This window comes from Phascolarctos cinereus, unplaced genomic scaffold (assembly GCF_003287225.1).
Source record: "Phascolarctos cinereus isolate Bilbo 61053 unplaced genomic scaffold, phaCin_HiC Scaffold_8;HRSCAF=390, whole genome shotgun sequence".
In the NCBI taxonomy this organism is placed as follows: domain Eukaryota; kingdom Metazoa; phylum Chordata; class Mammalia; order Diprotodontia; family Phascolarctidae; genus Phascolarctos; species Phascolarctos cinereus.
In genome coordinates this window covers 58,573,027-58,599,219 of record NW_027556291.1, presented here as the reverse complement: position 1 = coordinate 58,599,219, position 26,193 = coordinate 58,573,027, and the positions used below count along the sequence as shown (strand labels likewise).

Genomic DNA, 26,193 nt, shown 5'->3' with positions numbered 1-26,193 from the left:
CACTTATTTTACCACCACTGAATACAAATAGGATGAAGAAAAATGAAATGGCATAAGGGAAATACAAAAAAAGGAGGGGAAAAATATATATGTTCAAGTCCATCACTTAGCATCATTTAATTTCTCCACCAACCGGACTACAAAGAGCATGGGAATCAGGGGTCTGTTGTTGGCTTAAAGGAGATAGCACATATACATACACTGTATTCCATAAAAGATTTGTGGTGGTCGTTTCTGTTTTTGTATTTGGAGGTATTATTATTGCTATTTCTGCTGTATTTGTTATTGTGATTAATCATGAACAGAAAGGAAAACATCTGGAGTGCAAGAATGGTATTTGTCCATCACATTAAGGCAGAACTTGGAGGCTAGACCAAATTCCACCCCTAAAGGAAATCATCATCCAGTTTCCCCTAAAGAAAAAGGAATTAAAGAGACTCGCCTTTCAAAAAGAAGTGGGATAGTTGCAATAGTGAACATGAGAGTGACTTCTGAAATCTCCCAGGTTAACAAAGTCTTAGGAATGGGAAGTCCAGAAATGAAGTGAAGCCTCTGGTACTTAAAGGAAAAGAGATGGCAAGACAGACTATGTGGGTAGCCCTGCACATTGTCCCAACTCTGTGAAATCCCAACTATTTGCAATTTATGTTCCTGCTACCTCCATTTGATGGAGTCAAGAGAAGCAAAATGACAAGGAAGAATCAAATCTGACCATGGTAGAGGTACACTCAAGGTAATGTCCAGGGGGCTACATTTGGAGTCAGCCAAGCAGGGGACCTGATGCATACATCAGATACATAACCCTGTGGGCCTCACATCTCTCACTTGTCTGACAAGGAGCTTTCAAGCAAAGGGCCCCTGAAAAGGCCTATATTTCTAGCTCTATGGACTCTGAATTTTTAGGGTACTATAGGATGACAAGAATGAATACATATGTGGCAGGGGAGGAAAAACAAATGGCTGACCAGCAGGGGCCAAAATCACTAAGAGCCCACATCCTGAACTGCAGGGTCAGGAAACCTGGACTTCACATCTCAACTCATCCACTTACCAGACATGTCAAGAGGGCCAAGTCACATGACCTCACTCATCCTCAGCTCTCTGGCCTATAAAATTAAAGCAAGAAAACTACCAATATCACAGTTTGCTTTGCTGCTCAAAAGGCACACAAAAAGTAGAGCTTGCTTCATACAAAGGAGGGCTTCTTTTTCTTATTACAGATGTTCATGAACACTTCCAAGGAAAGATACGTCAGGAGTGCAGGGGAACTACCTCAAAGGTCTGTCGGGAGGGGAGCTCCATGACTTTTCCCCCCAGACCTAACCTAGTCAAATTTCTGAAACAAATACAAATCTGGAAACTCACCTTTGAAAAGAAACAGTGACCTTGTCAATATGAAATTTGTTTTCAAGGGGTAGATTGGTCTTCCTGGGAATAATCCTAAAACCAATCAACAGAGAAATGAGGTTAACCTTAAGGCATTAAGAGGCCAAAAGAAGGAGAATCTGACATTTGGGTGAGGCCCCAGAAAATGATCTCAGTCTACAAGAACTTTTGCCCCTGGAAGTGTGCACTTATTTTACCACCCCTGAATACAAGTAGGATGAAGGAAAATGAAATGGCATAAGGGAAATACAAAAAGGAGGGGAAAACATATGCCCATGTCCATCAATTTGGCATCAACTGATCAGGACCTGGGGTCTTGAAGAAGATGATCACCCAAGTAAGCCAAGGATGATGGCATGGTGAAAAAAAAATGAAGTACGGGAACTAAAATGATGGCAGATGGCCAAACATCTTAGAGTCTTGGACTTGGAGCCAGGAAGGCCCGACTAGCAATCCCACCTCAGCCACATATGAAGTGTTTCCTCCTGGCCTGAGTAACTTCCCATGTCTTAGCATCATTTAATTCCTCTGTCAATTGGACTACAAAGAGCATCGGAATCAGAGGTCTGCTGCTGGGTCAAAGGAGATAACATACACACTCCTTCAATGACATTTGCTGTGTTCATTTCTGATTGGGTAGTTGAAATTATTATTATGGCACTTTTTGTTGCTGTTCTTATTGTGATTAATCCTGAACAGAAAGGAAAAAACCTGGCACACCTGGAATGGGAATGATAAGAAAGAATAAAATGTGAGTGAGAAAGAGGCACACTCAATGCAGTGGTCCAGTGGCCAGCATCTGGAGTCAGCCAAGCAGGGGATCTAATACATATATCAGACACATTCTTTTGATAAGGGCCTCACTTTTCTCAGTTGTCTCATAAGGGGCTTCCAAATAGAGGGCGTTTGAAAAGACCTATAGTTCTAGCTATGTGGACCATGAATTTTTAGGGAAGTGAAGCATGGCAAGAACGAATACATATGTGGCAGGGAAGGGAAAACGATGCTTGACAGGCAGCATTCCAAACTGCTTGGTGGTCACAACCTGACCTGCAGGGTCAGGAAGCCTAGACTTTACCTCCCAACTCATCCACTTACCAGACCTGTCAAGGTAACCAAGTTACTTATCCTGTGTTATCCTCTGGTCTCTCTCCTGCAACATCGGGATAAGAAAATTACTAATCTCATAGTTTGCTCAGAGGCTCAAAAGTGGCCCAAAATGTACAGCTTTCTTTATAGAAGTGAGTCATTCTTTTTACTGGTACAGATGCATAGGAGCACTTACAAAGAAAAATGCCTCAGGAGGGCAGTGGAACCATTTCATTGGCCCATCAGGAGGCACCAGTCCGGGGTTGCCCTGACTGATGCCCCCACCCTCAACCTCTATAAATTTCTTAAGCAAATGCAATTCCAGAAACTCACCTTTCTGAAAAAACAGTGATCTTTTCAAAATGAAATTTGTCCAGAAAGGGAGACTGCGAAGCTCTTCACTGGAATAATCCTAGGACCCATAAATGGAGAAATCATGTTAACTTTAAGGGACTCACAGGAAAAAAGATGGAGAACCTGAAGGAAACTCACTTTTCAAAGATAACGGTGCCAGCTGTGATAGGACATTTGTGCACAGGAATTAGACTGCTAAGCTCTTCCTGGGAGCACTCCTAAGGATGAAGAAGTGTAGGGATAATATTAACCTAAAAGGATTTTCAGACAAAAAGAAAAATTGATCCCTGGTTGACCCTTGGCTCCAACCCAGACCTAGGACATCCTTTGCCACTTGTAATGTTTATTTTTACTTCTTATATTCAACACATGCAGGAATGAGGGAAATGAAAAAGCACAAAGAACAAGAAAAACTACTTGGAGGAAAATTAAATACAGTAGTCATAGTGTCCCTTTGAGGGAAGGTGGCAAAGGACCAGGCATCTTCCATCTGCCCCAAAGGACTTCCCCCTCCGTGGGAGTCAGTCTTCCTGCTACCCACTCTTCACCAGCTTCTTCCATTGAGAAGAGGGGCCTAACATTCCTCTAACCCCATGCCTTGTGCCTTCCATGTCCTTCTGGGCACAGCACGTCCCCTGCAGGAAAGTATCAAGAGGCCAGGTGAGGAGTCTTCCATCTGCCCCAAACCAACAACTTCCATATGTACAAGCACAAGGCAACTTCTATCTCCTACTGCCAGCCCGATCTCCCAACCAAGATCTGGAGAATCTCTGATGCAAAGAGGAGCAACCTACCTTTTCACTTCACGTCTTCATCTCCTGCTGTGCCTGTCTCTTGAGGGAAGAGGAAAATTGGTGGGGAATGGAACTTCTGACTCTGTTTATTACTGCACAGATTTGACTTTCACCTCTTGCTGTAATCTTTTCCTGCCTAGTCTCTACCGTTCAGAGGGAAGAGGACTAGGGAAGCAGGGTTTCCCATCTGACTGTCCGAATGTATGCCTCCCATCTCATACTGCACTTTTCTCCAGCCCTATCTCCAGCCTCCATTGGGAAGAAGAGTGGTGCCCTCCATTTAATGGTGAATATTCTCACACCTGGACATACCCTTCTCATCTTAGTGAGTGTGAGCCCCTGAAGATCATCATCCAAACCACATTCCACCCCCCCTACCAGCCAATTACTTTTTCCCATCCCCCCAACCCTCTCACCCCTAAGTAACTCTCACACCACCCAATCTTTCCAATGCTCCTTGTGGAATACCTGTTCCATAGGCAACAAATTTCCCTTTATTTCAAATCATTTCATCTCCCATCTGTGTAATATCTCTTGAATATCTCTTTCTCTTCGCTGACAGAGCCACCACTCTGGTGCAGGCCTTCATCACCCCATGCCTGGACTACTATGGTAGCCTGCTGGTGGGTCTGCCTATTTCAAGTTTCTCCCAACTCCAATCCATCCTCCATTCACCAAATTGATTCTCCTAAAGATCAGGTCCCATCATGTCACCACCTAATCCTCAACTCCCCCGACAACTCCTAGAGGCTCCCTATTGCCTCCAGGAGCAAATATGAAATGCTCTGTTTGGCATTCTAAGCCCTTCATTTCCTACTCACCTTCTACCTTTCTAGTCTTCTTACACCTCAATCCCCTACGTGTACTCTTTGATTCAGTCACACTGGTCTCCTTCCACAAATACACATACCAGTTGTGGGCATTTTTTGTGGCTGCCCCTAATGTTGGGACTTCCTTAACTCCACCTACTGAATTCCCCTTTAGGTCTCAACTAAAATCCCATCTTTTACAGGAAGACTTCCCAGCCTCTCTTAATTCTAGTTCTTTCATTCTTAAGTAGTTACTATTTATTCTGTATATACACATACACACATACACACACACACATATATATATACACACACATATATATGTACATATATATATGTATATAATTTATGTGTTTTGCATGTTGTCTTCCCCATTAGATTGTAAGCTCCTTGAGGGCAAGGATTGTCTTTTGCCTCTTATTGCATTCCCAGTGTTTAGCACAGTGCTTGGTACACAGTAGTTGCATAATGTTGACCGATTGATAGCAGACTGCCTATATGCATATAGTCTGAATTATACTATTTTCCTCTTTTCAAACATTTTATTTCATTTCAAGAATTGTCTCCACATAAGTTGATTCCAACCTGAAAATTTGGCTGACTGGGCAGGATTCTCAGGCACTGAAGGAATTGTGAGTAAACTCCAACCAATGCCTTGGGGAATAAAGAGATGTGAAGAAATTGGAGACTAGGTATTATAAATTAGAAAATGTGTAGTGCAGGCTCTGAAAAGATCCTGTCTGGATCTCTACTGGCTAAAATGGGGCAGAAATACGGGAAGCTTTGTTCATTGATGGCAGGTCTCTATCTCAAGAGGTTAATATCTTTCTGTCATGTGTGAAATGTTTCTATTTATGAAAAGCCACATTTATAGTGGCTACAAGAAGGTTCATTTGTAGTAGGTAAGTTAGCATAATCAGTGGGATTTTCAGAAACACTGTATCAAAAGCAAAGGGATTACTGGTATCTTTGAAGTGGGTATTATGCCTCCAAAAAACTTAAAAATGATTTCAATAGTCAGAAGAGAAAATTGAAGAAAATGGAAGAAGAGGTAAGACAGCTAAAAACTCTTTCCAAACCTTCTGTTCAAATAGGACCTTTAGTTGAAAATCACGTTTTTTTGCTATCACTTGATTTGCCTGTTGATCTGGTGGGAAGAGACAATCAGTGTAAATTATGATATATATCTTATTTATTCTGTACCCCAGAGGGGGTGTTTTTGAAACTCCAGTAGGAAAAGGCTGATTTAGGTACTATGTGGCTTCAGGTTCAGGAAGATGGTGAAGGAAAGTGGCAGTTTCACCCCAGGCTGGAAAACCAATCCTAAATAAAGGAAACTTAATCTATATTGGGGGCCCAGTCTAGGAATGACTCTGGCTTGATAAAAGGAATTGAACCCATTATGATCAGTTATCCAAGGATAAGCCATGGCCATGCATCAAGCAATACCCTCTGACCAAAGTTCAGATTGAAGGGATAAAGTCAGTAATTGAAGACTTAGAGAAATAAGGACTTACCAAAAAGAGGCAGTGCCCATGTAGTACCCAATTTTACTGGTAAGAAAAGAAGGAAAATTAGATAAAGTTAACCTGTGTATCTGGTTTCTTCAAATTAAGCATTCCTGTGATTTACCTATCTTTTCTAGACATTTGTAGGAAGTTGTTTATTCCACCAAAGGTTTCACCTTAATTCATTATACCTTCCCAGCCTTCAGCCTGTGATTGGGTCCCCAATAATTTTGGCTCCTGCATTCTCCACACTTGAGACTCAAGCATCCTTCTGGCTCACATGAGGGAATTGCTGATTTGTACCTCATAAAAAGATAAGAGTATAGATGAACTTGTTCACATACTAAATCATCAATGTCTCTCTTTCAGTTTGGAATGATTTTAATAGAAATTTAAACAAAACAAAAATAAAGAACTCAACAAATTGCTAGAGAAACTAGACCAGAAAGACTTCTGGCATCTTCTAAATTGGACTGCAAAAGAATATACACATTTCACAGTAGCACGTGGAACTTTTACAAAAACTGACTATTTCAATTTAGGGCACGGAGATATTACAAATGTAAAGACACAGAAATAGATAATAAATCTTTTACGGACCATAACTTTTTTTTTTATGATCATTACACAGTTTCACTTTATTAGAAGTATCTGACACAGCTATTAAATAATGTCTCCCCTAACATAAACAGAGTCAGATGCAAATGATTTAATTATTTAGAGAAGAACCAACTAAAGATCACTTGAGCTACAATACTTAAACTTTTGCACTGGGGCAACAGGATGTTGCATTATCACCAATAAGATGTTTGTAACTGGAAAAGAAACCTCTCTGTATCAAAGGTTCTCTTTCATTCTCCAAGCAATGCCACAGGATACAGAATATAAGCTCCTAATGAATATTTCTGCTTAGTTTTTATAGCCAATACCAAAGATGGATTGATTCCGAGATGAAGGGACATTTCATGTTGTCCCACAACTACACTTTTGAGGGGGTACCCAGAACAACATAAACTTGAGCAAACAATTTTGTGGAATTTAAAAGTCAGAAAATATTTGAGTATGAATGTGGTCTCACTAAAACTAGTCAAACAGAGCAATTGTCATAAGGTGCACCCCAAAAGTTGATCTAGGAATGCAGAGAACCAGGGAAGCAAACAAGCCAATGCCAGTTGCCTGTTAATGTGGAAACTCTAATTCCCAGGTCAATCAGCCTGCCCATAGTCAATCAGTTAGTGAATAAGAATTTAAGTGCCTACTATATTCTAGGCACTATGCTAAGTGCTGGGGATACAAAAGAAGGCAAAAGACAGTCTCCACTCTCAAGTAGCTCATGTTCTAAAGGGGAAGACAATATGCAAACAACTGTATACAAACAAGCTACATACAGGACAAATTGGAAATAATCCACACAGGAAAAGCACTAGTATTAAGGGTTTTGGGAAAGACTTCATGTAGAAGGTGGGATTTTAGGTAGGACTTGAAAGAAGTCAGGGAAGCCGGTCAGTGGAAATGCAGAGGAAAAGAATTCCAAGTATGGTAGATATCCAGTGAAAATGCAAATCTGGAAAGATGGAGTTTCTTGTTCAAGGAACACCAAAGAGGCCAGTATCACGTAATCACAGAGTATATAGTGGGGAAAGAAAAGGAGGGGCAAGGTTATGAAGGGCTTTGAATGCCAAACAGAGGCTTTTTTATTTGTTCTTGAAAGTGATTGGAAGTCACTGGAATGGATTGAAGACAGAAATATCTTTTCCCACTCCTTAATTTACATTAAATTTGCCAGAGACCCAAGGATGGATAGTTTCTTTCTGAAGTGAAGGACTCATGTAATTATTTGGAGACTGTAATCTTCTTCATGATGTCTTCTAAACTTTTTAATGCTCCTGGCTACCATTCCAGTTAGAAGGAAGTAAGCTCTGATCAGTTCTGAGGCCACCAACAGCTCACGACAAATAATGTGAATGGACCCAAGGGTCAGTCATCGTCTTGTACAAGTGGTAAAATGGAAAATTCCTTAACTCCAGCATCCCTGGTGACAGCAAAACTGGAGACAGGCAGGAAAGCAGTGAGAGATACACTTTGGGTTCTAACCAGAACAACTTTGATATTCCCACGAGGCTCTCAGTTTGTCTAATAAAAAGTAAAATCTCCAAGAAATTAGATAGGCTAACAGGTAGCAGTTCATCCCTCTCTCCCCTAAAGGCAAACTAATTTCTTCTTAAGTTCTTTTATTTCTCTCTAAATGTTCTCTATACATACATATATTTTATGATTCCTTTGATTCCTTTCCACAGCTATAGCTTTTGCAAGCCCAGCTCTGGAGACATCCTTGACATCAGCACTCTTACTCAATTCCTTTAGCCTTCAGTTCCAGCTTGACTCGTTGTAGATAGCCAGGATCAGGGTAACCAAAGTTTTCTGGCCCACCAAACTGGAGAGTTTTGTGGTGAATATCATTCCAAGTGATCACATCCTTGACTCCTGATGTCCGGGACTGTCCTACTGTGAAAATCAGCCTTTGGTCAAAAGCCCTTCTGAGGAGAAGCAAAACCTGCCGTCCTTCTTCATTATTTGGCAAGTATGCCACCCGTCTTGTTCCTTCATAGCGTTTTCCTGGGTTGGGATGCTCTTCTGTCTGTATGCCTCCCCGCATGTCATAATGAATCACAATAGTGCCATAGGAATTATAACCCGGAAGTGAAGACGTTCTGTAAGAGGTTGTCATTGTTCCATCTGGCTGATTCCCTTTCACGATGCCATAGGAAGTCTGGCACACAGGGCACACTGGCTTATGTTTCATGGCCTCTCTGATACAAGGGCCACAGAACTCATGCTTGCACTTTGGGAGGACTTCTTTCTGGCGAATGGCTTCCATACAAATCACACACTCCTCCTCTTCCTCTTTCTCCTCTTTTCTTGAGCCCCCATAGCTAGGCAATCCCTTGATGACAGGTAAAGCCATCTTGAAATCCTCAGCATATCTGTCCAAGGGGGATAAGAGCTCTCTACTCCAGTTCCCTGCATGGGAGGGAAGTAGTCGCCCTTGTCTCTGCTGAGCAGTACCTTCGGTATCAAAATATCTCTTAACATATTTCACTGCTTCTATAAGGTACTTAGCCAAACCAGTCAATATCAGTTCCTGTTCATTCCATTCCAAGCTTACATAGGGGTGCTTTCTTTCAAATTCTTCAAGGAATGCCCTTTCAGGCCAATACTTTGTCTCTTGGTTTAACGGTTTCAATGAAATAACCTCTTTGACAATCTGAGGTAAGAGCATCTGAAAGACCTCAATGAAATCTTCATAAGCATGTGCAGTGAGGTCTAAGCCTACGTTTTTTGGTTTAAATCGAATGAGGGTTTTCTGAGTTTGAGGATTGTTCACCAATTCCATTGCAATGTCATATTTTCCTTCTATATCTCTGAATTCTTGGCACAGAAGACGCAAGTGAGCAGTATCAACCTCAATTCCATTCTTCATTATGTTTTGGGAAGCCATTAATTCCAGAGGCTGTTTGCGGGAGAAATTTGCTTCAACATAATGTTGAGCTCCTATGATATCATGTGGGTTTCCCCAGAGGATTAAGACTTTTCCTTCAGTTTTAGTACGGAGGCCTTTAAACATGTCACTCAGTGTTTTTTGGACATCAAGTGCCAGCTTATTATCTGTGAAATGAACATCATGCCGAGTCACATTCTGTATTTCCCTCTGAAATGCTCTGATAAAAGCTTCTTGAGCTGCTTTCCTGTCCCCTAAATTACTTGTCTCGAAGTCTAAACACACATCGCCTGTAGGATACACCGAAGTACTTTGGATACGTACTTGATGCTCACTTTCTATTCTGTCCAGAGTTCCAGCAAAGAAATATTTAAAATATTCATACAGATATGAAGGAACTGAGATAAGGTCTGACTCTTCTGCCATGCGTTTTGGGTTTGAGTGAAGAATAGGACTGTTATAGTCATTTGGCATAATATGCTCGATTTCTCTTGCTGAGGCTGAAGCTGAGGCTGAGGCCAAGGCCGAGGCTGAAGCTGAGGGTGAGGCTGAGGCTGAGGCTGAAGCTGAGGCTGAGGCCGAGGCTGAGGCTGAGGCCGAGGCCGAGGCCGAGGCTGAGGCTGAGGCTGAGGCTGAGGCCGAGGCTGAGGCTGAGGCTGAAGCTGAGGCTGAGGCTGAGAGGGAAAAATCTTCTTTCTGGTCATTTCCCAAGATGCTCTCAATTAGGAATTGATGAGTTTTTTCAATATCTTTGTAGTCACCAATCACTTTCTCAGGTCCATCATAGCCTCCCTCTATTTTGAGATTTGGGCAGAGGTTAATAATTTTCTCCCTTTGTTCTATGGAAAGCTTGAAGTTCAGCTGGGCCTCCACATAGAGAAATATATTTTGAATGACGGAATCAGAGGAGCTAGCAGCACCTCCTTCATCTGGATGATTCTCATCTGGAAATTCCTTTGTGAGTGATTGAGTCTGAGAGGAAAGCTGGCTTATCTCCAAAGTGTTGTTCCCATCTGGATCTTCACTTGCTTCTACAAAGACATTTGCATATGTTGTATCACTGATTGCCACAGAATGATCTCCCTTTGCTATCACACCTTGCTGGGCTTGTTTTTTATAAAACTCTACCCAGAAAGTATCTTCACGAGGACCGATTTTGACCTTGCACTTGCCTCCCCCGGACCTCCACGGATTCTGGAAATACTTTTGCAGCTTCCTCTCCATTCTAGGGCAGCTCTCAGACACCCGGACCAGGACCCGATACAGCGGGCTGTGGGCAGTGATGCCAGTGGCCATCACGGCAAGGTTGGGATTCATGAGTTGAAGATCCAGGGCTGCGACGTTTGTTCAGTGGGTGCTGGAGGGGGAAACTGGGGAGCAGAGAGGGGAGATGAAAGGATGCTGTCAGCTCCCTACCTCCACCTCTCTGCCCAGACCATAACTTAATAAAAATAGTAATTGGTTCAGACAGCACAAACATAAGACAAAGAACCAAATGGCAACTTAACAATGAAATCCTAAATAATGACAAGTTCAAAGAACAATAAAAAACAAGTAATTATTTGAAAAATGAGGAAAAGGATGATGATGATCAAACAATATACAACAATTTACAGGATGCAGATACAGCAGTCCTAAGGAGGAAGTATGTGTGTATGAGTGTGGGTGTGTGTATCTCCTTACAAACACACATTAAGGACGTCAAAGATAAGAGGAATAATGAGCTGAATATTCATTGAAAAAATTAGAAAACCAACAAACAAACAAGCTTAAAATAAGCACAAGATATTAAAAATAGAGAATAAATGGATACATTGAAAACAAAAATACTCCAAAGAAATGATATCTAAAACTAAAGGCTGATTCTTTGAAAAGATAATGAAATTGATAAACCTTTAGCTAATTTGATTAAAAAAGAGGGGAAAAAATCAAATCAGTAAAATAGCAAATGAGGAAAGTGAAGTATCAATAGAACCAGAAGAAAAAAAATCAGTATGTTATGTATAGCGTTAACCAAAATCAGTATCACAAGTTCACGAGGCAAAGCTTTCAACTTGAGTTATTACAAGAGAAAGGCACATGCATGCAGAAACTCCCTATGCCAAGAAGCCTAGCAGTGCAGGATAAGTCTTAAGATTTAAGTTATAAGGAAAAGGGAAAGTCATAAGGGAGTGGAAAAGTATCAATCCCCTCCCAAAGGACAGGAGAAATCATGAATAAGTAAAATGACAAAAGCAGCATTCTTTTCCCTTGGGAACTGCTGGACCATGAAGATATGATGGTCTGATCATCTACAAGGTCCCAGCTATAGGAAGAATTTCTCAGTCTGAGGCAGACTGACTGGAACCTGTCTTGACTTCTAAGGACACACAGGGAATACAGCTTGGGGTACCAACAACAAACTGTGTCAGATTGGGGGTGGGAGGCTTATCCTTGATACGGTCAGGGTCTCTTACATACTCTATGTCCAGTGTTTCTGTGAAATATGCTAACTCAAAAAGACAAGTTCAAGGGACCCCTTAACATTCATTCCACATACTCTCTTGGGTATGCCAATGACCACAGAAGAGTTCACTTGGTAAAACATTTCAGGAAGGGTCTCTGAAGGTAAAAAAAAAAAAGAAACTACAAACAAAGATAAAGATAAAGGTCAACAGACAGAAAGCTAACAAGAGACCATGGGCACTTTTACATCTTGCAGCTGATACAGGATAGTTCCCATTACAAAGTGAGATCAGAACCATAAATGAAGCACAGTATAAGCCATAGTAAGAATGTTCAAGATTGGGGATTAATCCAAAGGGGAAAACCATACAACATCAAGAAAACCAAGAGAACTTAAGATACAGATGTGGAAAATAAAAGCCAAAGGGTTACAATATCAACAAACAGTAAGTCTCCTTGCAATTTAGTAACCCTTCCAATATCCATTCAGTAAATGCATTTCATCTTGGATCTCAGACGTTCCATGCAGTCATCCAGTCTCTGGAACATTTCTTCTTTGGGCAGTCTGGAAAATATCGTGTTCTCAGGGGCACCACTTCAGTGTACTTCCTTTCTGGTTCCAAGTTACTTGTAAATAGTCCTTAGACATGTTTGCTAAAATCTTTTACAAAACAGATCTCAATACAAGATTTCAATATCAGTCAGAAAGTTTACTTCTCTAACAACTAGTACATGTGGTGGAAACCAGCTGGACCCCTGGGGTTCTGAGCTAATCAATAACAGAGCTATAAGGGGAATATGAAATTAGGAGCCCATAGTTCATCTGAAACTTCAGAGAATTTAAGCTATAAATACCCCATGTTGTTTCTATCATTACCTAAACTCTATCTGACATAAACATTGTTAACAACAAGCTAAAGGATTACTGTTATATTGATATATGTAAGACATTCAAATACAAAATAAATATTTTCAATACCAGAAAAGGCAGAATTCTTACAAACCTTCCAAATTACATATATATTCATTTGATCATGTTGTTTTCTCAACATTTTTACTCTTTTTTAATTTTACAAGCTTGATTTTAATTGTTAATTTAGAACTCCAAATTTAAATACCATTTATTTTAATTTAATTCCAATTCAATTCAATTATTCAGTTCCCCCTTAGGAGGAGCAGATGAAGGACAGATAAGGATCTACTCCTCACATTAAAACATGTATTATAGAACACCTTTTAAAGAAGATGACCTATGATACACAAATGAATTTGCATAAAAGTTACCAAGTTAACTTCAGTTGTAGCTAAAGACTTGGGATAGGATGCGGAAATACACTTAAGTAAATAATTTCAAAATAGAATGTATCAATGAAGTTGCTAATAATAAAACATGTCTGAACCATAGGAAACAAGAAGTGTTATTTTCACATTAAATAAAAATTTAAAATAAAATTGATGTTTCCATTGGTGTAACACAAATGATTACATAAATTACTCTCCTCTAAGAGAACTGATTGCAATAAAATTTATTTCTTCAAACCAAACTGAAGATGTTTCTGATTTCATTTTAATTGTTAATAGAATAACAGCTTGGCCCCTAAACTGTTGCAACAACACCCAATTATTCTTACATCATTTTGAAACATTTAAGGACCTTATTTTATACAGAAATACATATGTAGTAAAAGGCAGGTGACTAGGCCAAAAACTCATTTACTAAGTTGTTTAGCATATAGAAAGGATTGTAATTCCAGGCTGAATAGCTCAGATCTTACACACATGCATTTTATTATTGTAGCTCAAATTTGTTCTAGCCTTAGTCCATGGGATATTTATTTAATATTGTAATTGTATCTTTGTTTCACAAGCTTCTTTTAACTTTGTCTAATTATTTCCATAGCATTCAGAAAGAATGAGCTATTCCAGGGACTTAATCTTACATATGACTATGTCAATAGTAGTAGGCAGATGACAAGCCCAAGTACAAAGTTATTTAGTTGTTTGGGATATGGAATGACTACACATTTAGACTGAAAAGAGTAAGATCTTACGTACTTGCACTATGCTCCTATCTTCTACTAACTATTTCCTCTAATTACAGAAATTTGCTATGAAAGGAAAATGCAGGGATATGATTCTAATAGCATCAAAACTGGCCCTTAATAACTCAGTATATCTATATGGCATCCTTAGTTCTGTTTGATGTCAGGTAAGAGTCAGAATTGACAATTAACCATGCAGTAACAATTCCACCTCATAGTCAGATTCAAGAATAACCAGTTGGGAAATATTTCTGTTCAAAAGGAAGTAACACAATGGGGAAACTGAGCCAGAAGGATCCTACCGTATGCTATGCTACGCTTATGCTCTCAGCTTTTTCCCAGATACAGACCTCTACCTGTAACATTTTAGGATCACATTCCCTCTGAATAGCTTGTGACATTTCTCTCTTATGGTGGATTATTCACTTAATGACCCATCAGACTATTATACTTGAATTCAAAACTCAAAACAATATCAGTTACAGTCCCAAGAGCTTTTATCTCAAATTGCAAGTTTCACTAATCACAGCTTAGGGCTATATACACTTATTTTTACTCTCATGAAGTTGCAATAAGCAATAAAAGTTTACCAAGACTCACACACACAAGAGATTTTACTTAACACTTCTTCACTTGTTTTTGTTTTCTTCTTCTCCTTGAACTTAGATTCATCCTGGTGTATCATTAGAAATCACTTCTATATTATACACAAATTTGTGAATTCTCAGTAAGCCTATTTCACTCTTTAGGAACTCCATAACCCATAACAAGCTCTTTTCCCAGGGCTGATGACTTGCACACACAGATGGTTTCCAGGAACATGTGTCTACAAGGTCTTTTCTTTGTACTATTTCTCACACAGTAATCAATGACAAATTTTCCCTTTTATTATACCTATATAAAACTTAATAGGTTTTAACATTATGACAACAATCCCAAATAACTTAGTTAACAATCTTACAACCTTCAGAAGTGATAGCCAAATAGTTTTAGCTGTAACTTCCTCTTAACTATAGGCAAAGATGCAACTGTCCAGTTTTCTAAATTAATAGATACAAATCATTATATAACAGGGTTAGCAGGGCTGATAACATAACAATTTTCAAACAATTTTTTCTTTCAGTTGTTCAGTTCATACTGTAATAAGTTCCAAGTTATGAAAATTTGCTCTTCTAACAACATAATTGATACAATAGGTTACCAATTTCACAGTACAAGAAAATATAGAAACATAACAACGGCATAAACAATAGTATGTATTTGAGACTTGAAACAAACCCATTAATACTCAAGTGACCTCAATTCAACTGAATGCATTTCCAAATTACCTTATATAGAAAATAATTTTATCACCACTGAAATTGTATGCTGATCACACCTAAAACCTGTATAAAGTAATCATATATGAAGCAATTACATATAATTAAAGAAATAATGATGACAATTAACATTCATATAGTTCTTGCCCTATGCTTGGCATTGTGTTAAGCGCTTTACAATCATGTGATCTTCACAACAACCCTGGGAGGTGGGTTCTATTATTATCCTCTTACAGATTAGTAAACTGAGGTAAACAGATGTGTGGTAACTTGCTTAAAGTCGCCCAATTAACAAAATTTCAGATCCATGCATTTTCCCAATTTTTCTTAATGTCAAATAGCATAATAAATTCTGATGCATCATAAACATCATATTAGGAGACACATTTCACTTAAAATAAGACTAGAATAAATTCATTATACCTGGATTTATTTTCCAAATGGCAATAAATCTATTATATTATATTACATTATATCATATTATATTATATCATATACAAGGGCTTGTTATTCCAAGCATTCCATATTATGGGGTTCATTATTTCCAGCCAATCCACTGCCAAAGACTGTAAAAGTGGCAGTGATATTAGGTTTTAATCTACCCCAACTATGACACTTAAGAGCACATTTTAATTTAATTCAAATCTGGGTTCTACAATCTCAGAAAGAATTCATTGCTTATCAATTTACTCCTAGACCTCTATAACTGTTTCTCTATATGCTTCCAAATCAAACAGCAACTTTGTATTAGTATAGTTCCCAGTAAGATAAACACATGAATTTTCATACAACCTTCCCACTTAAACAAAGCCAAAACTTTTCCAACTCTTTTCTCTCAACATACTCAAACCTTGCCAACATGCTTAAACCTTCTGAAGCTGGTACAAAGGCACCCAGAATAAGTGTCCAGGGACAGGATGTGTCCCCAAACTTTCTTATCTATCTTCCATATTTTCCCTCCGGCCTTTATTTCTCTTTCCAAATCTTTCAAAACAACTACTCAGACAAAGCTTTCCTTTCCTCAAAGCCTGCATTTCAACCATATTCCAAACTATATTCACTCCACTGAAAATTTCCTTTTATAATTTTAGCACACATTGTTATTAAATAAACCCAATGACTTATTAGGACCTTACTTACTTACTTTCCCACCCCAGGGGGGTGGAAAGAACTTGGCCACAGTTCAGAAATGCAAAGGAAGAGAACAGAACCTAAAAACCTAGATTAGCTAACAAGACACAGAGAGATGGCTTTGCTGGCAAAGTTTTTCCTTCTAAGCTCTGTGAGCACAACGACAGATTCTGAGAGACATATAAACAAAGACACAGGAAATACAAACAAACAGGTACAAAATGTTATTTCTTGCTTGCCTTGCTATCTGTCTCCAGAGGGCCCATGATGTCTATTACACAAAAGAATAAAATGTAGGCCATCTATAGACCAATGTCATTAATGAATATGAATTTAAAAATTTTAAATAAAAACTTGTCAATCAAACTACAGCAATGTATCCAAGAAATCATTCATTGTAATCAAGTTGGATTTATATCAGGAAAGTAGGGATGGTTCAACATTAGAAAAAAAAAATCAACATAATCATAAAATAAACAAAAACATCCCAAACCACACGATTATCTGAAAAATTTTGGCAAAAGTCTGTGACAAACTGCAATGGCCATTGATATTAAAAATCATACAAAGTATAGGCTTAGAGGGGTTTTTAATGTCCTAAAAAGTATCTATCTAAAACTAAAAGCAAATATACACAATGGGGATACACTACAAGCTTTTCCAGTAATGACAGGAGGAAAGCAAGGACATTCACTCTCCCCAATATTATTTGGCACAGTGTTCTGGAAATGCTAGAAAATACAATAAGATGAAGGAAAAAAAAGTAAGAGAGAGAGGAGATCAAACTATCCTTTTGCTAGTGGTATGACAGTATAAATTGAACATCCTAGGGAATCAGCAAAGATATTAATGTAGACAATAGCTTTAGCAAAGTTGAAAATATAAACATCAAAAAGGAGTTAAAAACCACCATCTTACAGAGGTTAAATTATAACACAGCACAATTTTAGGAAGTTGTTTTCCATCATTGCCTACCCCCTGCCAAGAATAGGTCCAAATACTGGAAACAAACTGCAAGAGATTGTTCTGCCAACTTTATGTCTATGTTATTGATGTCCCTAGGTCACGATAAGCTTACCAATGAAGAAATAAAGGGATGACAGTTTTGAAAAAAAGTTGTATTCAAATAGCTTCTGAGAAACAAGTGTACTATGCCTGAGGTATTTTTAAACAACTATAGAAGTTACTATTCTGTTATCTGTATAAAAAAGTGTTGTGTATTTTTCTTGCAGCCTCTCAGTCTCTCTGCCTAGATGCGTTTACTCTGGATGCTACTATTTTCTTTTTTTCAATCAACTCTTTATTGTGTCAAGGATTGTTTCCACATAGATTCATTTCAACATAATGTTGTGGTGTAGTTGGCAGGATCTTAGGACACTGGAAGAGCAACGAGTAAACTCCCTGTAGGAAAATGTAGCCACTTTCTAGCAGGTAAGAGACCTGAACTTTCTAAAAAGTCTCCCTGCTAGGGCTCTGCATACTGACCAGTGCCTCAGTCAACAAAAAGCTGTGAAGAAACTAGAGACTAGGTATTGTGTATTGGGAAATGGGTAGCATGGGCTGTAAAGAGATCTCACCTGGGTCTTGACTGGCTAAAATGATGGAGAAAGATGGGAAGTCAGGTATGTTGCTGATAGCTCTCTCTCTCTCCCTGCTAATATCTGTCATGTTTGTAATGTTTACACTTAAGAAAGGGCTAGATTTGCAGTGGCCAAAGAGGATTCATTTGAAGAATAGAAGCTGGTTTGTCTAAGGGGATTTTTAGAAACCCTGTATCTAAAACACATGGATTACTAGTATTTTGGGGATGGGTATTATGCCTCCAAAACACAACTATAAAAAAAATAGAAGAGGTGAGACATTGAAAAGCTCTCTCACTTTCCCCAAATCTTCCATTCAATTGAAAATCATGGTTTTTTGGGTTAATCTGTTGGGAAGAGACCTGATAAGTGAATTGTAGGTTACCATATTCTATACCCAGAAATGGAGTTTTGAGAACTCCCAGAGAAAATTCACCTGATTTGGTTACTATGTGCCTTCTGGTTCAGGAGGGGGATGCAGGGAAGTGGAAGTTTTACCCCACACTGAAAAAGTACCATGAATGAAAGGAAACCAATTGATTCTGCATTGTGAGTCCACTCTAGTAATGATGCTGGCTAATGAAAGGAATTAAACCAGTCATAATCAGTTATTGGAAGGATAAGTCATGGCTATGAATTAAGCAAAATCTTTTGTTTAAAAGTCAAATTAAAGGAATATAGCCAGTAACAGGAGATTTAGACAAACAACTATCAAAAAGGGGAAGCTCCCATGTAATACCCTTATCTTACCTGTAAGAAAAGGAAATTTGATAAAGAAGGTTGACATGTTTATCACTTTGTCAAAGATTTAAGAACTGTAAATAAATGGACTCCTGTTGTTGTTAATCATGCCACTATTAGGACTTCTGTACCTCTGGCCACAGTTCTTTTCAGCAATTGAGCTATGCTCAACTTTCTAAAGAATCTAAAGTCTTCTTTGCCTTTACTTATGGGGCATCTCAGTATGCATGGCAAAGAATTTCCCAAGGGTTTTGTGATTTACCTACTATCTTTTCTAGACACTCACAGGAAAAGTTAAAATCCTACTGTGTTAGGGACAGGCAGAAAAAGAATGTGAACTTTTTATGCTGATAGTTTCAAAGCTTTCAAAAGATAAAACTGTACCTTTGTGTTATTAATTCTGGCCAAGTTGGGAATCCAAAAAGACAAAGATATAAGAGGAAATGAGAGATTTCCCATTTTGCAGAAATTTATAGCATTACAAACTAGTTGGGTACTAAATTTGAGAATAGAAAGGAAATTCATTTACTAAATTGTGGTAAAAGTCTGAAAGTCCTTAGTGTATTTTGGGGGTTGTAGCCCTCCAAGGACAAAGGTATATATATATATGTGTGTGTGTGTGTGTGTGTGTGTGTGTGTATATATATATACAGCAGAACCCTCTATCACTCTCTCTTCCCTAGAGAGTGAAAGATTTATTATTTTAGTGTAAGAAAGAATGTGATTTCACTGACTAGAGAATAAATAGAACTGACACCAGTTTAAAGTTTTATTGCCAGTGACGTCCAAAAACAGAAAAAGAAAAAAAAACCAATGAGTTTTGCAGTTTTCAAGCTTTCCCTATTATTGGCTCAGGCATTTACCAGCTGTGTGACTGTGGGCAAGTCACTTAACCCTATTTGCTTCCATTTCCTCATTTGTAAAGGAGCTGAGGGCAGCTAGGTGGAGCAGTGGATAGAGCACCAGACCTAGAGTCAGGAGGACCTGAGTTCAAATCCAGCTTCTGACACATAATACTTCCTAGCAACCCCAATTAGCTCACTAAAAAATAAAATAAAATAAAATAAAATAAAATAAAATAAAATAAAATGAGCTGGAGAAGGAAATGGCAAACCACTTCAGTATCTTTGCCAAACAAAACAAAATGAAACAAATAGGATCAAAAAGAGTGGGGACTGAAATGGCTGAACAACAACTTAACTAATAAATTGATTGTGCTTGGGGAAGGGGGTAGTTCTGAGGTATCAGTGGAAAAAAAAAGATGGAAAATGCCAAGTAAAGATGATGGTCATAAATGGTACATCTCAAATTTTATCCTGGGGGTAATAGGAAATTACTGAATTTCTGTCAGATCTATTTGAATATCCAAAGATATCCATCCATACAAATACCAAAATATACAGTCTTTGGATATGTATTAATGATTATCTTTAGTGATTGTCTATAAGATCTCAAGTTAAAATAAGGATTTCACATATTCAGCTGTTTTAATTAGTTGTCAATAAACTTTTAAATCATTATTTGTTTTCAAATGCAAAATAAAGGAGGAAATAAATTCTACCCATCTCCTTCACAAAACTACTTAAACTATTGTACCTGGAGGTACATAGATTGAACATAAATACAGTGGGAAAAGAAAAGGGAAATACATGTGATCCTCAAGATGACCAGAAATAGACACCCTTGTTAGACCACCTAATAGGTTAGGAAGGGTTCAAAGAGATTTTTAAAGCATTAACTTGACAGTCCGGAAAACAAAGGATGGCTCAGTGAAATAGTCACTCTCTACAAGCAATGTGGTTTTTTTATGATTTAATAAGTGAAAACTAAAAATCCAGTAACTTACCTGTCCAAGGAGAAACATGGACAGTAAATAAAGAATTGGGTATTCTCTGTGACATTTTCAGTAGAAATTTCTGCTTTCTCTAAGTCAATGCTTAAAGATCACTTCCTCTCTTTCCCTTTGTACATGTGGCTAGACTTCACACAAAATCGTTATGTAGGGGCTCATTAAATACATCAGGTCTTTACGGTCATATCATGCTAAAGTACTTAGCTTTCAGAAAAGGTTTGTCTCAATTTATTGAAGCTCATTTATTACATAAACTAGTTGTCTAAAGCATTTCAGGACGTGCAAGAAGGTTAAAATGGATGTAACATTTTCAAAAGGCTACAGTGTGGTCTAATTGCTTTCTTAAAGAAGTCAATTTTCAAATTAGGACAAAACTAGAGGGTTATTAATAATAAAGAATAGATATTAATAGTATAGTTAATTTTCCTAAAAATTCAAACTATGTTTTAAAAGAATTGTATCTTCTTTTGTGAGCTTTTCATTATTGGGAGAGTGATTTTTTTTCTTTCTGTCTCTGTATCTTTCTCCTGTCTCCTCTTTGTAGCTCTATCTCTGCATCCTTTTCTCTCTGTCACTCTCTCCCTCTCCCTCTTTTATTATACCTTTCCCTCCCTACCTTCCTCTTTCCATCCTCACTCTCTTTCCCCTCTCTGTCTCTCTCCCTCTCCATCCTCTCTCTCTCCTCATCACTTTCTCTTTTGCTTTCTCCCAATCTCTCTGTCTCTCCATCTCCTTTTCTTTCCATCCTTCTCTTTCTGTTTCTCTCTGCCCCTCCATCTCTTTCTTTCTCCTTCCTCCCTTTCATCCTCATCCTCTCCCTCCATACCTCCCCCTTCTCTGTTTCATTCTCTGTTTCTGTATCTCAGTCTTACCATCTAATGTTTTGTTTGTCTCTTTCTCTTTCCCTTTTTTGCTCCCTCTCTCCTTCCCTTTAGCTCTGTACCTATCTCCCTGTTTCTCATTCTCCTGTATCTTTCTCTTTCCCTCCATCCTTCTCAATTATCTCTCTTTTTCTCCCTCCAACTCTCTCTTATATGTGTCCATCTCTGTCTCTGTCTCTCTCTCTCCATATCCTATCTCGCCCTTTTCCTCTGTTTTCCTCTCCATCCCTTTCTCTCTCCCTGTCCTTCAACTCCCGGTCTTTCTTTTTGTGTATCTGTTTCTTTCTATCATTGTCTCTCCCTCCATCATTCTCCCTGTTTCTCTCCCTTTCCTTCTCTTCCTCTCTCCATCCCTGTTTCTCTTTCTTCTTTCTCTTTTTTTCTCCCATTTTCCTCTCTCTTTCTCTCCCTCCCTTCATCCTCTCTCTGTCTCTCCCTCTCCCCTTCCCTTTCCATACTTTTCTCTCCTCTGTCTCCACCTCTCTCCCTCTGTATCCATATATCTCTCTCCCTCTCCCTCTTCCTACCCTCACTTGCTCTCCCCATCACATTCTTTATTTGTCTGTCTCTCTTTCTCTCTCCCCTTTCCTCTTCATCCTCATTTAATTCTTATTCTGTCATTCTCTCCTGAGTCTCTTTCTCTCTCTCCGTTTCCCTGCTTCTCTTCCATTTCTCACTTATCCTTCCTCCTTGTCATTCTCTCTCCCCCCCATCTCTCTCAGTCTCTTTCTCTTTCCATATCTCATTCCCTCCTTCTCCATATTCTCTGTCACTCTGTCTCTCCTTCCAATTCTATCTCTGTCTCTTCTCTTAATCTCTGTTTCATTTCTTTCATCTCCATCAATCTTTTTCTCTGTTCTATCTCTGTCTCTCCCCATTCTTCTCTCTCCTACTTGCCTCACTTTCCCTCCCCATCACAGTTTCTTTGTTTCTGTCTCTGTCTCTCCTCCTTTCTGTTTTTCTCTCCTGTCACTCTCTTTCTCCAGTTACCTTTCTCTCCCTCTTAATCCTTTTCTCTTTCTCTCTCCCTTCCCCTCCACATTCTGTATTTCTCCCCCTCCTCCACTGTCTCATCTTTCTTTCTATATCTGTCTCTCTCCAACCTTCTATCTGATGCTCTCTCTCCTTTGTTCTTCTTCTCTTTTTCCTTCTCTCCCTCTCCCTCCCTACCTCCCTTTCTCATTCTCTCTTTGTCACTCTTTTTTCTGCCTCTGTCACTCTCTCCCCTCTATGCTTCTCAATGTCTGTCTGTCTGTCTCTCCATCTCTCTCTTCCTCTGTATGTTTTCTCTCTTCTTTCTCTCTCCCTTTCTCTTTCTCCCTCTCTGACCCTCCATTTCTTCTCTGTCTCTGTTTCCCTGTTGCCTCCCTCCCTCAGTCTCTCCCTTTCTCTCTCCCTCCATGTCTTATTCCCTTTCCATTTTCTCTGTCTCTTCTCTCTTTCTCTATCTCCCTCCATCTTCATCCTTCTCTCTGTGTCTCTCTCCCTCTTCATCATTTTATAAATCTCTTTCTCTCCTTTCTTTTTCTATTTCTCCTTTCCTCTTCCTCCAGCCTTTTCTCTCCTTCTCCTTTCTCCTTCCTCTCTCTATCTTACTTTTCATCCCTCCCTACCTCTCTATATTTTCTGCCTCTCTATCCTCTCTCTCTCCCCCTTTCTCCATTTTCTGTCTCTCTCTCTCTCCTCTGCCTTTCTCTCTCCATTTCCTTTTCCATCCTTATGTCTCTGTTTACCTTTCTCTCTGCCCTCTCCCTCTCACCCTCTTTGTCCCCACTTTCTGTCCACACTCCCTTCCTCTCCATCTTTCTGCATTTCCCTCTCCCTTTTTCCTCTAACTTTCCCCACCTGTCTCTCTTTCTTTCTATTTTCCTTCTGCCTTTCACTCTATCTCTTCATCTCCAACTTCTTCCTTCTCTCCCTCCTTTTCTCCCCAGTACTTTGCATATAGTGCTCCATAAATGGTAACTATTACTATAATGTTAGCTATTAGGAAGGAAAAAGCTAAACCCAATATGACAAAATTAGAAAATTGTGCTTTAAATGGACCTTAACTGAATGTTGCACACAAATGTTTACCTAAAGCCTTAATATTATACAGCATCTGAAATACACTGGCGAGTTAGTGAAAAGTTTATTTTTAGAGATATTTCCTGAAAGCAAATATTGTTCTAAAGATTCTGATTCATCTTATCATAATTTTTATTAGTTTTGTTAGTTATAGTGCAGTTCTACACATATTAGTTATGTAAAGTCCTGAGAACTGTACAATCATAAGTCAGTATAGTTCTTGAAAAGATTTGAATTCTCTAAGTGGGTGGTACTATAAAATAATATCAAAAGAGAGACTGTAAGGGTAAGTGAAGGTTAAATTCTAATATAGCACTATCCTAGGGAGGTTAAATTATAACATAACAGTTTTAGGAAGTGGTTTTGTATAATTCCTTACCTCTTGTCAAGACCAGATGTATACAATGGAACCAGACAAATAGATTGTTCTGCCAGTGTTATGGAAACATCATTAAGGCCACTAGGTCATGATAAACATGTCAATGAAAAAAATACCTGGATGAAAATTCTGAAAATTAGCTGTATTGGAATAAATTTTATTGAAATAAGATCTGAAAAATTCATATTGATATAAGCTCTGAGAAACAATTGTACTGTACAGAAGTTATTTTTAGATACCTAGAGAAGTTCCTACTCTGTTGTCTGTATGAAAAAGACTGCTCTTCTGTATTTCTCTCATAGTCTCTCTCAGGCTACCTATATGCATATACTCTGGATGCTTCTATTTCCCTCTTTCCAATAAACTCTCTATTGTTTCAAGGACTGGCTCCACAGGTTCATTTCAACCTAAGACAAACCACACTATAAACCCTCAAAAATCAACTGCATTTCTATGTAATAATAACAAAATACAATAGGCAACAATAGAAAGGAAAATCCCATTCCAAATAACTAGGAAAGGCATAAAACATCTGTGGATCAATCTACAGATACACACAAAATACTTATGGAGATTCATTTACAAAGTGTCCCTTCAAGAAATGAAGGACAATATAAATACCAGTGCTTATAGCTGGGTTATGCCAATAGAATAAAAACGACAAGACTACCAAAGTTAATTTGGCCTTTTAATGCCATGCCAGTCAAATTATCTGGGGGATGCTTTATAGAATTTTATAAAATAATAACAAAATTCATTTGGAAAAATGAAGATCTAAAATATCAAGTGAAATAATCAAATGAGATGGGACTGATGAATGAACATCCCAAGACTTCAAACAATATTATAAAACAACATTCATCAGAACCATCTAGGATTGGTTATAGATAGACTGAAGTAGGTTGACAGAAAAGACTAGACCAGAGAATTTAGTAGCCCAGTGTTCAATAAGATGGAAAACATGTTACTCTTAGGAAAGAACTCTCAATTTAATAAAAACTGCTGGGAAACTGGAAAGCAGTCTTGTTGAAATTAGTCTAAGGTTGCACCATATTCCCGAATTCATTTTAAATGGATACATGACCTTACTATTAAGATCATACAATAAAAATATTAGAAGAAAAACAGACCATATATCTCTCACAGTAACAGGTAGTAGATATATTCTTAACCAAACAAGGGATAGAGGTAATTACCAAAGATAAAATAAATATTTTAGATTACATAAAACAGAAAAGCTTCTGCATAGACAAAATTAACGCACCTTGGATAAGCAAGGAAGTGGTTGAATGGGAAAAAAAATCTTTGTATCAAATTGCTCTTAAATGGTGTTGGTATCCAAGATATATAAACAATTAATAGATACATAAGAAAACAAAAGAGATTCACCATTAGATAAGTAGTAAAAGGATATGAACAAACAATTCTCAAAGGAGGAATGTCAAAGTATTTATAACCACACACACACACACAAATGCTTGAAATCACTACCATGAGGAATGCAAATCAGAACAACCCTGAGGTTCCACCTCACACATTGAAAATTCGCAAAATGACAAAGACTGGAATGATCAATATTGGAGGGGTTGTGGGAAATTAGGCCCACTGGTAAATTGCTGGTGGAGTTGTGAATTGGTACAACCATTTTGTATAGGAATTTGGAATTATGCAAAAAAAGTGAATAAAATGTCCATACTCTCTGACCCAAAAACTCCACTACTGGATTTATTCCTCAAGGAGACCACTGACAAAAAGAAATGTCCATATAGGAAAAAAATATAGCAACACTTATAGAGTTAGCAAAAAATTAGAAACAAAGTAGATTCCCACCAACTGGAGAATTACTAAAAAAAATTGTGGTACACAAATGTAATGGAATATTACTATGCCATAAGAAGGGATGAAGATGAATTCAGAGAACTATGGAAAGATCTATATGAACTGATGCAAAGTCAAGTAAAGAGAGTCAAAAAAGCAATATATACAAAGATTTCAACAATGTAAATGGAAAGATCAACCAGAAATGCAAATACAAACATACTTACACAAATATATGCACATATGCATTTATATAGCACAAAATTACAAAGAAATTTGTTGAAATATGTTGGAAAAAAAAGGTATTAGAATATACTCAAAATCCAACCTTTAGCAGAGGTGAGAGGTCCACAGGGATTGCATACTGCACATATTTTCAAACTTTGTCAATATATCGATCGGTTGTACTGATTATTTTCTTCTTTTTTTCCTTTATTTTGCATCAATCTCACGTTTGTTGTAGAAAGAGATAAGAGATTGGCAGCCAAACAGTATAAAG

General features: G+C 38.2%; 1 pseudogene across 8 annotated transcripts in view; it reads right to left on the bottom strand.

The window, feature by feature from the left end:
• Positions 1–26,193, bottom strand: part of LOC110202166 (E3 ubiquitin-protein ligase DTX3L pseudogene) — a 40,184-nt pseudogene that overhangs the window by 6,980 nt on the left and 7,011 nt on the right. For 3 of the 8 annotated variants that reach the window (XR_013483712.1, XR_013483716.1, XR_013483715.1), the window contains exons 2-7: positions 5,950–10,809; positions 2,968–3,662; positions 2,809–2,887; positions 2,485–2,539; positions 1,366–1,440; positions 1,052–1,106 (exon numbers count right to left, since the gene is read on the bottom strand). The product of XR_013483712.1 is annotated as an E3 ubiquitin-protein ligase DTX3L pseudogene, transcript variant X1 (transcript). The remainder of the gene's footprint in view (positions 1–1,051; positions 1,107–1,365; positions 1,441–2,484; positions 2,540–2,808; positions 2,888–2,967; positions 3,663–5,949; positions 10,810–26,193) is intronic. The other 5 variants (XR_002322649.2, XR_013483713.1, XR_013483718.1 and 2 more) reach the window with 5 other exon arrangements.